Raw genomic sequence first — 10,011 nt, 5'->3', positions numbered from 1 at the left:
CTCACCCTTAGGCCGGCTTCACACAGACATTACAGTATGAGACGCTGAAGCTGCAAGGAATCGGAGACTCCTAACATCATAAACAACTATACTGCTGACAACCAAATGTGTCCATGTGAAGCCGGCCTTAGGGTGCCATTACACATGTGGTCTTTATTCACATTAGTGCATGTGCTGTTGTTTCTACTCTGATCAAAAACACACCTGTGTAATAGCAGCGCTAGGGCGGGTTCAGGCTGCCCTTGTTAACCCCTTAGCGACCCTTGACGTAACTGTACGTCATGGGTCGCATGGGGATGTATAGAGCGAGCTCACACGCTGAGCTCGCTCCATACACGGCAGATGCCGGCTGTATAATACAGCCAGGACCTGCCAATAACAGCAGCGGTCGGTGCCCGAGCCGATCGCTGCTGTTAACCCTTTACACACTGCGGTCAAACGCGACCGCAGCGTGTAAACAGCGCAGGCGGCATGGGCGCCGCCATGTTTCCCCGATCGCCGCCCTCCTGAACGTCACATGAGGGCGGTGATCGGTTGCTATGACAGCCGGAAGCCTATTGAAGGCTTCCAGGCTTGTCTCTGCCCGAGATCTATTAGACGATGCCAGAGGCATCGTCTAATAGAAGTGCTGGGATTCTGCTATTCACTGCAGTACTGTAGTATTGCAGTGAATAGTATGAGCGATCAGACCCCCTAGGTTTCAAGGTACCTAAGGGGTCTGATCATAAATGTAACAGAAGAAAAAAAAAAGTTTTTAAAAGTATTAAAAAAATATAAAAGTTCAAATCACCCCCCTTTCCCTAGATTAGCTATAAAAGTAATTAAAGAACATTAAACATAAACATTTAGGTATCCCCGCGCTCCAAAATGCCCGAACTATTAGAATATTAAAACATTTATCCCGTACTGCGAACGGCGTAGCGGCAAAAAAAATAAAAACAGCCAAAAAGCGTTTTTTTTCAACACTTTGCCTCCTATAAAAAATTGAATAAAAAGTGATCAAACCATCAGATCTTTCCCCAAATGGTATCAATAGAAACGTCATCTTGTCCCGCATAAAAAGACACCACAACCAGCTCCATACATGGAAATATGAAAAAGTTACAGGTGTTAGAACATGATGACACAAAAATATTTTTCTATTTTGCAAAGTTTATCATTTTTTTAAAAGTATCAAAACATTTCAAATACTATATAAATTTGGTATCACCGCGTTCGTACTGACACGTAGAACACAGGTAACATGTCATTTGTACCAAACAGTGAACGCTGTAAAAATTAAACCCATAAGAAAATGGCGCAAATGCATTTTTTCTCCAATTGCACCTCATTCTGAATTTTTTTCCAGCTTCCCAGTACATTGCACAGCATATTGAATGATGCCATTACAAAGTACAATTTGTCCCGCAAACAATAAGCCATCATGTGACTCTGTGAACTGAAAAATGAAAAAGTTATGGCTCTTGAAATGTGAGGAGGGAAAAACGAAAATGCGAAACCAAAAAATGGCCTGGTCCTTAAGGGGTTAATGTCCGTTGATGGATGACAGCAACGAACATTAACTGCAGCAGAGAAATGGACAGAGACAGTCAGTGACCTTTCCCATTAACACTAATGTAAACAACACGATGGACGCTGTCTCCTGTCTGTCCTCCATCTCCCGTCTGTCCTCCGTCTCCCGTCCCCCCTCCGTCTCCCGTCCGTCCTCCGTCTTCCATCATTTATATTTAGTTTTCTGACTGAAGAATAAGTTGCGCGCACCGGACATTTTCCTTCCTTTACAAAAATAACGGAAGAAACACAAGAGACAGAAAAAGGGAGACAGAAGACGGCGTCCTTAATGGGTTTTCTGTAACATTCTAGTCAATGGGAACAGACGCAGGAGGACGAGGAGGCTCCATCTATGTCTGTTGCTCTCATCCTATGACAGATGACAGTACCGGACATGTATAACAGTATTGTGAACATAACCTTACTCCATCATGTTCTAGGTCTTCCACTACTGTATGCAGAGATCTTGTTGTGCCTTGATGGGTCAGAGTCATTTTGGTGACACAAGGGGGGGGGGGGGAGGGTTAAGTTATGGCTAATTGGTGGATTTCTTACTATTAAAGCTATGACACTCAGAAAACACTATTTACACTTTTATTTTTATTAAATTTTATTTTTGGGGCAAAAAAAATACAAAATACATAAAGTAAAAACAACAAAATAACAGCAAAACATGAACAAACTCCGAGGTCACTTTTAAAAGGGATCCCATCATTCAAATGCATTTTTTTTTATGACTAACACGTTGGACTAGCCTTAAGAAAAGCTATTTCTTCTCCTATGCTTCCTTGTCTTCTTCGCGCCGCCGTTCGCCTGAAATCCCGTTTTTTGTCTGTATGCAAATTAGTTCTCTCGCAGCACTGGGGGCAGGCCCCAGCACTCAAACAGCACTGGGGGAGTCCCCAATGCTGCAAGAGAGCTCTCTCCAGCGTTGCCTCCATCTTCGTCAGCAACAGCCTCTTCATCTTCTTCTGGTGGGCGGTGGGTCAAAATTCAACGCATGTGCAAGTCGGCTCTGCCAGCAGGCCTCGGCCATTTTTTTGTGGCCGCTTACGCGAGCAGGCGCAGTACACTCCTGTAGTTCTATGGAGCTCTTACTGTTCCTGCTCGTGTAAGCGGCCACAAAAAAAGGGCCACCCGCATGTGAAGTTGGCTCTGCCCGAGGCCCACTGGCAGAGCAGACTTGCGCACGTGTTGAATTTTGACCCACCACGCACCAAAAGAACAAGATGAAGAGGCCGTTGCTAATGAAGATGGAGGCAGCACTGCAGAGAGTTCTCTCACAGCATTAGGGCTGCCCCCAGTGCTGTCTGAGCGCTGGTGCCCGCCCCCAGTACTGCAAGAGAACTCATTTGCATACCGACAAAAAACAGGATTTCATGCGAACGGCGGCGCAGAGAAGACAACAAAACGTAGGAGACAAATAGCCTTTTTTAAAGGGATCCTATCATTTAAACACTTTTTTTTCTAGTTGACAAAGCCTTAATAAAGGCTATTCGTCTCCTACCTTTATCAGTCGTCTCCGGCCCGCAGTTTGGTAGAAATACCAGGTTTTTCCTGGTATGCAAATGAGTTCTTTCGCAGCACTGGGGGCGTCCCCAATGTTGCCAGAGAACTCTCTCCAGTAACACCTCCATCTTCAACAGCAACAACCTCTTTTACGTCTTCTTCCGGCTGGGGTCATACTCCGGTGCCTGCGCAGTCTGCTCTGCCATTGGGACGCAGGCAAGAGCCGAGCGCACAGGCTGGCGGCCATTATTTTGGAGGCCACTACGCGCGCATGCACAGCACGCTCCTGTAGTTGTATGGAAAACAGCAGCCTACTGCATATGCGTGCATAGCGGCCTCCAAAAAAATAGCTGCCAGCCGGCCTGTGCACTCTGCTCTTGCCTGCGTCCCAATGGCAGAACCGACTTCGCAGGCGCCGGAGTGTGACCCAAGAGAAGACACAGAAGAGGCGGTTGCTGTTGAAGATGGAGGCGTCGCTGGAGAGAGTTCTCTGGCAACATTTGGGACGCCCCCAGTGCTGTCTGAGCACTGCTGCGAAAGAACTCATTTGCATACCGGTAAAAAACTGTATTTCTACCGAATGGCGGGCCGGAGATGACGGATAAAGGTAGGAGACGAATAGCCTTTCTTAAGGCTATTCTGACGTGTCAGCTAGGAAAAAAAAAGTGTTCCATTTAAGGATCCGTTGATAGGATCCGTTTAAGGCTATTCAGACGTGTTAGTCATAAAAAAAATGCGTTTGAATGATAGGATCCCTTTAAATAATTGTACCCCTTCCCGACATCCGTAATAGTACATGCTGGACCTTTAAAGATGGCGGCCATCATAGCCACTGGGTCTTCACAGTATTGTATAATGGAGACCCGATACTAATGAGTGCAGCTATAACTACATCCAGGTATATCCCACTATCCCCCCCATGTCCCTCCAGTGTACCCCACATTACTAACAATCATCCTACTATCCCCCCCCCCAGTCCCTCCAGTGTACCCCCACATTACTAACAAGCACCGCACTGTGCTCCATGTCCCTCCAGTATACCCCAAATTACTAACAAGCACCACACTGTCCCCCATGCCCCTCCAGTGTACCCCAAATTACTAACAAGCACCACACTATCCCCCTAAGTCCCTCCAGTGTATCCCCACATTACTAACAAGCACCGCACTGTCCCCCATGCCCCTCCAGTGTACCCCACATTACTAACAAGCACCGCACTGTCCTCCATGTCCCTCCAGTGTACCCCCACACTGTTACTATCCCCCATGAACCTTAAAGAGCAGCCATTCCATTAAGACTGGTGTGCAAAACACCCAAACTCTTATCACCCCTGTGCATAATGCCCATGGGGAGGGGTTACCTTGTGGTGACCAGATAGCTCCTATAAGCCTGCCCCCGCAATGCTAGCATTTCACCAATATCCATATATTTCCTGTGCACCCCCTCACAAGCAGTCTACAGCTCTCTAGTGCACCCCCATAGGGTTAAGCACTCCACAGCTCAGAGCCCCCCAAACAAGTTTCCCACAGCTCCCCATGTGTCTATTAAGGCTGAAGCCCAACGTGGCAGAAACACCGCAGCGTTTACAGTCCCTGCAAAGTGGATCGGAGTCTAGCGAATCCCATCCACAAATATCAGAAAATACCTGGGGAGTTTATGGACGTTGCAGCACATGGAAACTATATCTATGGAAACGCTGGCAGACTCCCTAGAAGTAAATCGAAAGTGGAAAGTCCGCAGAGGAAAACTGCACATTTTATGGCGCTGTGGGAAGATCGCAGTGTGTTTCCACAGAGGTTTTTCCTGCAGGGCTTTTTGGCTGTGGCCCCTATGTGGGGCTTTAACCTAAAGCACATTGTCAATGACCTCTGCACCGCCAATGGAGGAATTTCTTTGAGCCTCTTATGCAAACCTTAGGCTGGGTTCACATGGGGTATTTTGGACCGGAACATGAGACGGAGGCTGCCTCAGGTTTCGGTACAAAATACGGGGTAGCCGCGACTGGATATCAGTGAAGTGCACCAGCATCCAGTCGCGCACTCCGCTCCGTATTAGGTCCAAATGAATGGGCCTAGTCAGGAGGAGGCAGAGTCTTCAGGTGGATGTTGCGAGGTGACTCTGCCTGAAGAATGAGCATGTCCGTTCTTTTTTCCGGGAGCTGGAACAAACGGCTCCCAGAAAAAAAGAACAGACCAGCTCCTATTGGTTTCAATGGTAGCTGTCTCTATGGTCAGGAGGCGGATACGGCCTCAAAATCCTGACCAGAAAAACCCATGTGAACTTACCCTAAATCCACCAAGCATCAACCAAAGTTTGTCAGCCCCTAAAGCAGGGGTAGGGAACGTACGGCTCTCCAGCTGTTGCAAGACTACAACTCCCAGCATGCATACTTGCTCTGCTGTTCTTGCAATTCCCATGGAAGTGAATGGAGCATGATGAGAGTTGTAGTTTCACAGCAGCTGGAGAGCCGAAGGTTCCCTACCCCTGCCCTAAAATAACACAGCTCTAAATCCCCCCCCCAATTCACCATGCACCCCACATCTCTCCCCCACAGTCAATTGTTTACCCCACATCCACCCCCCACAGTACACCCGGCATCTCTCCTCCTACAGAACACCATGCATCCATTATCTCCCCCCACCGCTACGCCCCGCGCCCCACCACCTCTCCCCCCACCGCTACGCCCCGCGCCCCACCACCTCTCCCCCCACCGCTACGCCCCGCGCCCCACCACCTCTCCCCCCACCGCTACGCCCCGCGCCCCACCACCTCTCCCCCCACCGCTACGCCCCGCGCCCCACCATCTCTCCCCCCACACTACGCCCCGCGCCCCACCATCTCTCCCCCCACACTACACCCTGCGCCCCCACATCTCTCCCTCCACACTACACCCTGCGCCCCACGTCTCTCCCCCACACTACACCCTGCGCCCCACATCTGTCCCTCACACTACACCCTGCGCTCCACATCTCTCCCCCACACTACACCCTGCGCCCCACATCTCTCCCCCACACTACACCCTGAACCCCACCATCTCTCCCCCACACTACACCCTGCACTCCACGTCTCTCCCCCACACTACACCCTGCACCCCACATCTCTCCCCCTCTCCACTACTCCCTGCAGTCCACCTACTGTATCTTCTCCCTCACTACCTCGTGCACCTCACAGCAGCCCTCCATGTTGCTCCACTACACAGGATACAGTGGAAGGTCCTGCTTACAATTAAAGACACGCCTATCCGGTCATGTGACCTCGTGACGTCAGAAGGTCCTTACGGTGTCTAGTATTTAGCCTTTACCAAGGGACAAGAGGCCAGAACAACTTGACTTCACCACACAGCCACACATCGCGTTACCACACAAGCAGGGAGTCATTGACCCTCCTTCCGGAAACCTAGGCAATCACACCTGTCACGTGACTTAACCCCGGGTAGATGCAGTCGCGTGATTGGTTGAATCTTTGTGTTGCGTATTTGGTCGGCCATTTTTTCGGAGAACATGTTTGTCTAATAGGTTATGTTTTGCTTTCTGAGCTCATCCAGCATGGCAGCCGTATCTGAGGAAGTAGCTTTATTATGACGAAGATATTTAGCTCTAATTTTCAGAGTTGCTATTGATGTAGGTGAGTCTCTCACAATGTGTGTGTCTGTATGGACCCTTTGTGTACCGAAATAATCGTTCATTGTGATTGAAGAGGTTGTGGCGGTAGAGAGCCGTGTTTGGCTAGACGGCCTCTGTATCTGAGAGATATCCTATAACGGAGCATCATGATTGACCAATAGATATCTGGCACCAATGATCTGTCTCATGAAATATCAGTTCTTATTTAAAGGGGCTCTATCAGCAAAATTATGCTAATAGAGCTCCACACATGCTTGAATAGCCTTTAAAAAGGCTATTCAGGCACCGTAAATGTTATATTAACCCCCGATCCCGTTTTTAAATAAAAGCATTAAAACACATGTGCTAATCGTACCTGAACGTGCACCATGAGCGGGGGGATGCACGGTGCGACGTCAGCTTCGGGCACGCCTACCTCTTCTGTCTTCTTGTAGTAACACCCTCTGGTTCCGTGTCTTCTTCCGTCTTATTGTCTTCAAATCCCGCGCCTGCGTAGTAGTGCTTCCCTCCGGAGCGCTACTGCGCAGTACACTCACGAACTGCCATTAAGTAAAATAGCGAGTGAGTCTGCACAGTAGCGCTCCGGAGGGAAGCACTACTACGCAGGCGTGGGATTTGAAGACAAGAAGACACGGAACCAGAGGGCGTCAAGAAGTCAGAAGAGGTAGGCGTGCCCGAAGCTGACGTTGCACCGTGCATCCCCCCGCTCATGGTGCACGTTCAGGTTTAATATAACATTTACGGTGCCTGAATAGCCTTTTTAAAGGCTATTCACGCATGTGTGGGGCTCTATTAGCATAATTTTGCTGATAGAGCCCCTTTAGTAATGTTAGATTTAATATTCTATATCTGTAATTCTCAACCATATTACCATAAGAGCATGTTCTCACACCTGATTTTTCATGTTGATCTGAAAGAAAACGTGTGGTAGAAACTCAAGGCTGAGTTTCAAATTTGTTTAGTGTATGTGCAGATTGGTGAGCTGCAGATCTGCAGGCAATGGGTCTAATCAGTGTGTGACTACATGCTGTGGTTTCAGAAGCACCTCAAGAGCTGACATTGATCTCCACTTCTGTGATGCAGATTTTGAAGCTTCCTTATATAAGCTACTAGCCTCTGCCCACAACTTTGTCTGCATGTTGTTGGCGTTGATGATCTGCCTATATTTCGCAATTTGCTGCCGTTGATGGTTCGCCTGCTCCGACTTTTTGGCAGCTCTCAAGCTGTCATGCCACTGAACTTGTTACTGGCGCTGTGCCTGTGATTGTTCCGTCATCTCAGCAGCTGGCTTGGATGCCATATAATGAGTGTGTGGTTGGCGTCGATGATCCGCCTACTCGGCGTTTCAGGCAGCTCTGAAGCTGGCCTGCCGCTGAACTTGTTCCTCGCACCGTACCTGTGATTGCTCCACCATCTCAGCAGCTTGCTGGGACTCCATATAATGAGTTTTTTGTTGACATCGATGATCCGCCTGCTCTGGCGTTTCGGCAGCTCTAAGAGCCGCTTGACACCTAGCTTGCTCAATCCCCCTGAGCTCCGCTCGAGGAGAAGTCTGTGACTTTTGGCTACCTTCATAGCGCTCAAGGTTTTACAAAAATTAGATTTTCTTTTTCCCAGCATGTTTAACCTTTTCGTTGCCGAGGACATAGCTCTATGTCCTCCCAGGGTGGCACTTCTCTAGCTGAGGACATAGCTACTACGTCCTTAGTTCTAATTTCAATATCTCTGGACTCGTTTGGGCTATGAAGATAATTTTAGATTCATTTTAAAGATGATAATCTCACCTAATGATTATCACTACAGATGAATGTATAGGTTGCTAAAATTTTTATAGGGGATAGAAAATATTTTTATGTAAAGTCCTAATTTGCATGCACAAAATGAGTTGGCACATTTCTGCGATTTTGGCATTTCTTTAACACCCGCCCCTGTAAATATATACATGTGTGGTATATATGAACTCCTCACATCTTACAGTTTTTTGGAAAGTACATTTTGTTTGCAGAAAGGTATTGCATAAGCCACACTTTAGTGGCAAATTTGAATTTTTGTGCAGTTTTTGCTTGTAATCTCTATTTGCTGCAAAGTTGCATGAAGGTGGTTGCATATAAGAATTATTAAATTGTGTTTTTATATATGGTATGCTGTGCAATCTCAGAAAAGTTAGATTTTGGTGTCATAGGTTGATAGGTGCAGTATAGAGTTTTAACATATTAGTGAATAAAAGCAAAATCTTTCCTGTCTTTTGTATCAGTGTTTTTGGGAGTCGAGGTCTTGTTGTAGTTGATGTGTGTATACAGTGCCTACAAGTAGTATTCAACCCCCTGCAGATTTAGCAGGTTTACACATTCGGAATTAACTTGGCATTGTGACATTTGGACTGTAGATCAGCCTGGAAGTGTGAAATGCACTGCAGCAAAAAAGAATGTTATTTCTTTGTTTAATTTTTTTTTAAATTGTGAAAAGTTTATTCAGAGGGTCATTTATTATTCAACCCCTCAAACCACCAGAATTCTGTTTGGTTCCCCTAAAGTATTAAGAAGTAGTTCAGGCACAAAGAACAATGAGCTTCACATGTTTGGATTAATTATCTCTTTTTCCAGCCTTTTCTGACTATTTATGACCCTCCCCAAACTTGTGAACAGCACTCATACATGGTCAACATGGGAAAGACAAAGGAGCATTCCAAGGCCATCAGAGACAAGATCATGGAGGGTCACAAGGCTGGCAAGGGGTACAAAACCCTTTCCAAGGAGTTGGGCCTACCTGTCTCCACTGTTGGGAGCATCATCCGGAAGTGGAAGGCTTATGGAACTACTGTTAGCCTTCCACGGCCTGGACAGCCTTTGAAAGTTTCCTCCCGTGCCGAGGCCAGGCTTGTCCGAAGAGTCAAGGCTAACCCAAGGATAACAAGGAAGGAGCTCTGGGAAGATCTCATGGCAGTGGGGACATTGGTTTTAGTCAATACCATAAGTAACGTACTCCACCGCAATGGTCTCCGTTCCAGACGAGCCCGTAAGGTACCTTTACTTTCAAAGCGTCATGTCAAGGCTCGTCTACAGTTTGCTCATGATCACTTGGAGGACTCTGAGACAGACTGATTCAAGGTTCTCCAGTCTGATGAGACCAAGATCGAGATCTTTGGTGCCAACCACACGTGACGTTTGGAGACTGGATGGCACTGCATACGACCCCAAGAATACCATCCCTACAGTCAAGCATGGTGGTGGCAGCATCATGCTGTGGGGCTGCTTCTCAGCCAAGGGGCCTGGCCATCTGGTCCACATCCATGGGAAGATGGATAGCACGGCCTACCTGGAGATTTTGG

At 47.6% G+C, this 10,011-nt stretch overlaps 1 protein-coding gene across 1 annotated transcript in view; it reads left to right on the top strand.

Annotated features, from left to right (window-relative positions):
• Window positions 1–6,571: 6,571 nt before the first annotated feature.
• Window positions 6,572–10,011, top strand: part of LOC142200578 (uncharacterized) — a 91,654-nt gene continuing 88,214 nt past the window's right edge. The window contains exon 1 of the mRNA XM_075271024.1: window positions 6,572–6,684. The gene's annotated coding sequence lies outside the window, so the exon portion shown is untranslated. The remainder of the gene's footprint in view (window positions 6,685–10,011) is intronic.

Source organism: Leptodactylus fuscus, chromosome 4 (genome assembly GCF_031893055.1).
Source record: "Leptodactylus fuscus isolate aLepFus1 chromosome 4, aLepFus1.hap2, whole genome shotgun sequence".
NCBI classification, from domain to species: domain Eukaryota; kingdom Metazoa; phylum Chordata; class Amphibia; order Anura; family Leptodactylidae; genus Leptodactylus; species Leptodactylus fuscus.
This window is presented reverse-complemented; position numbering and strand designations above follow the sequence as displayed.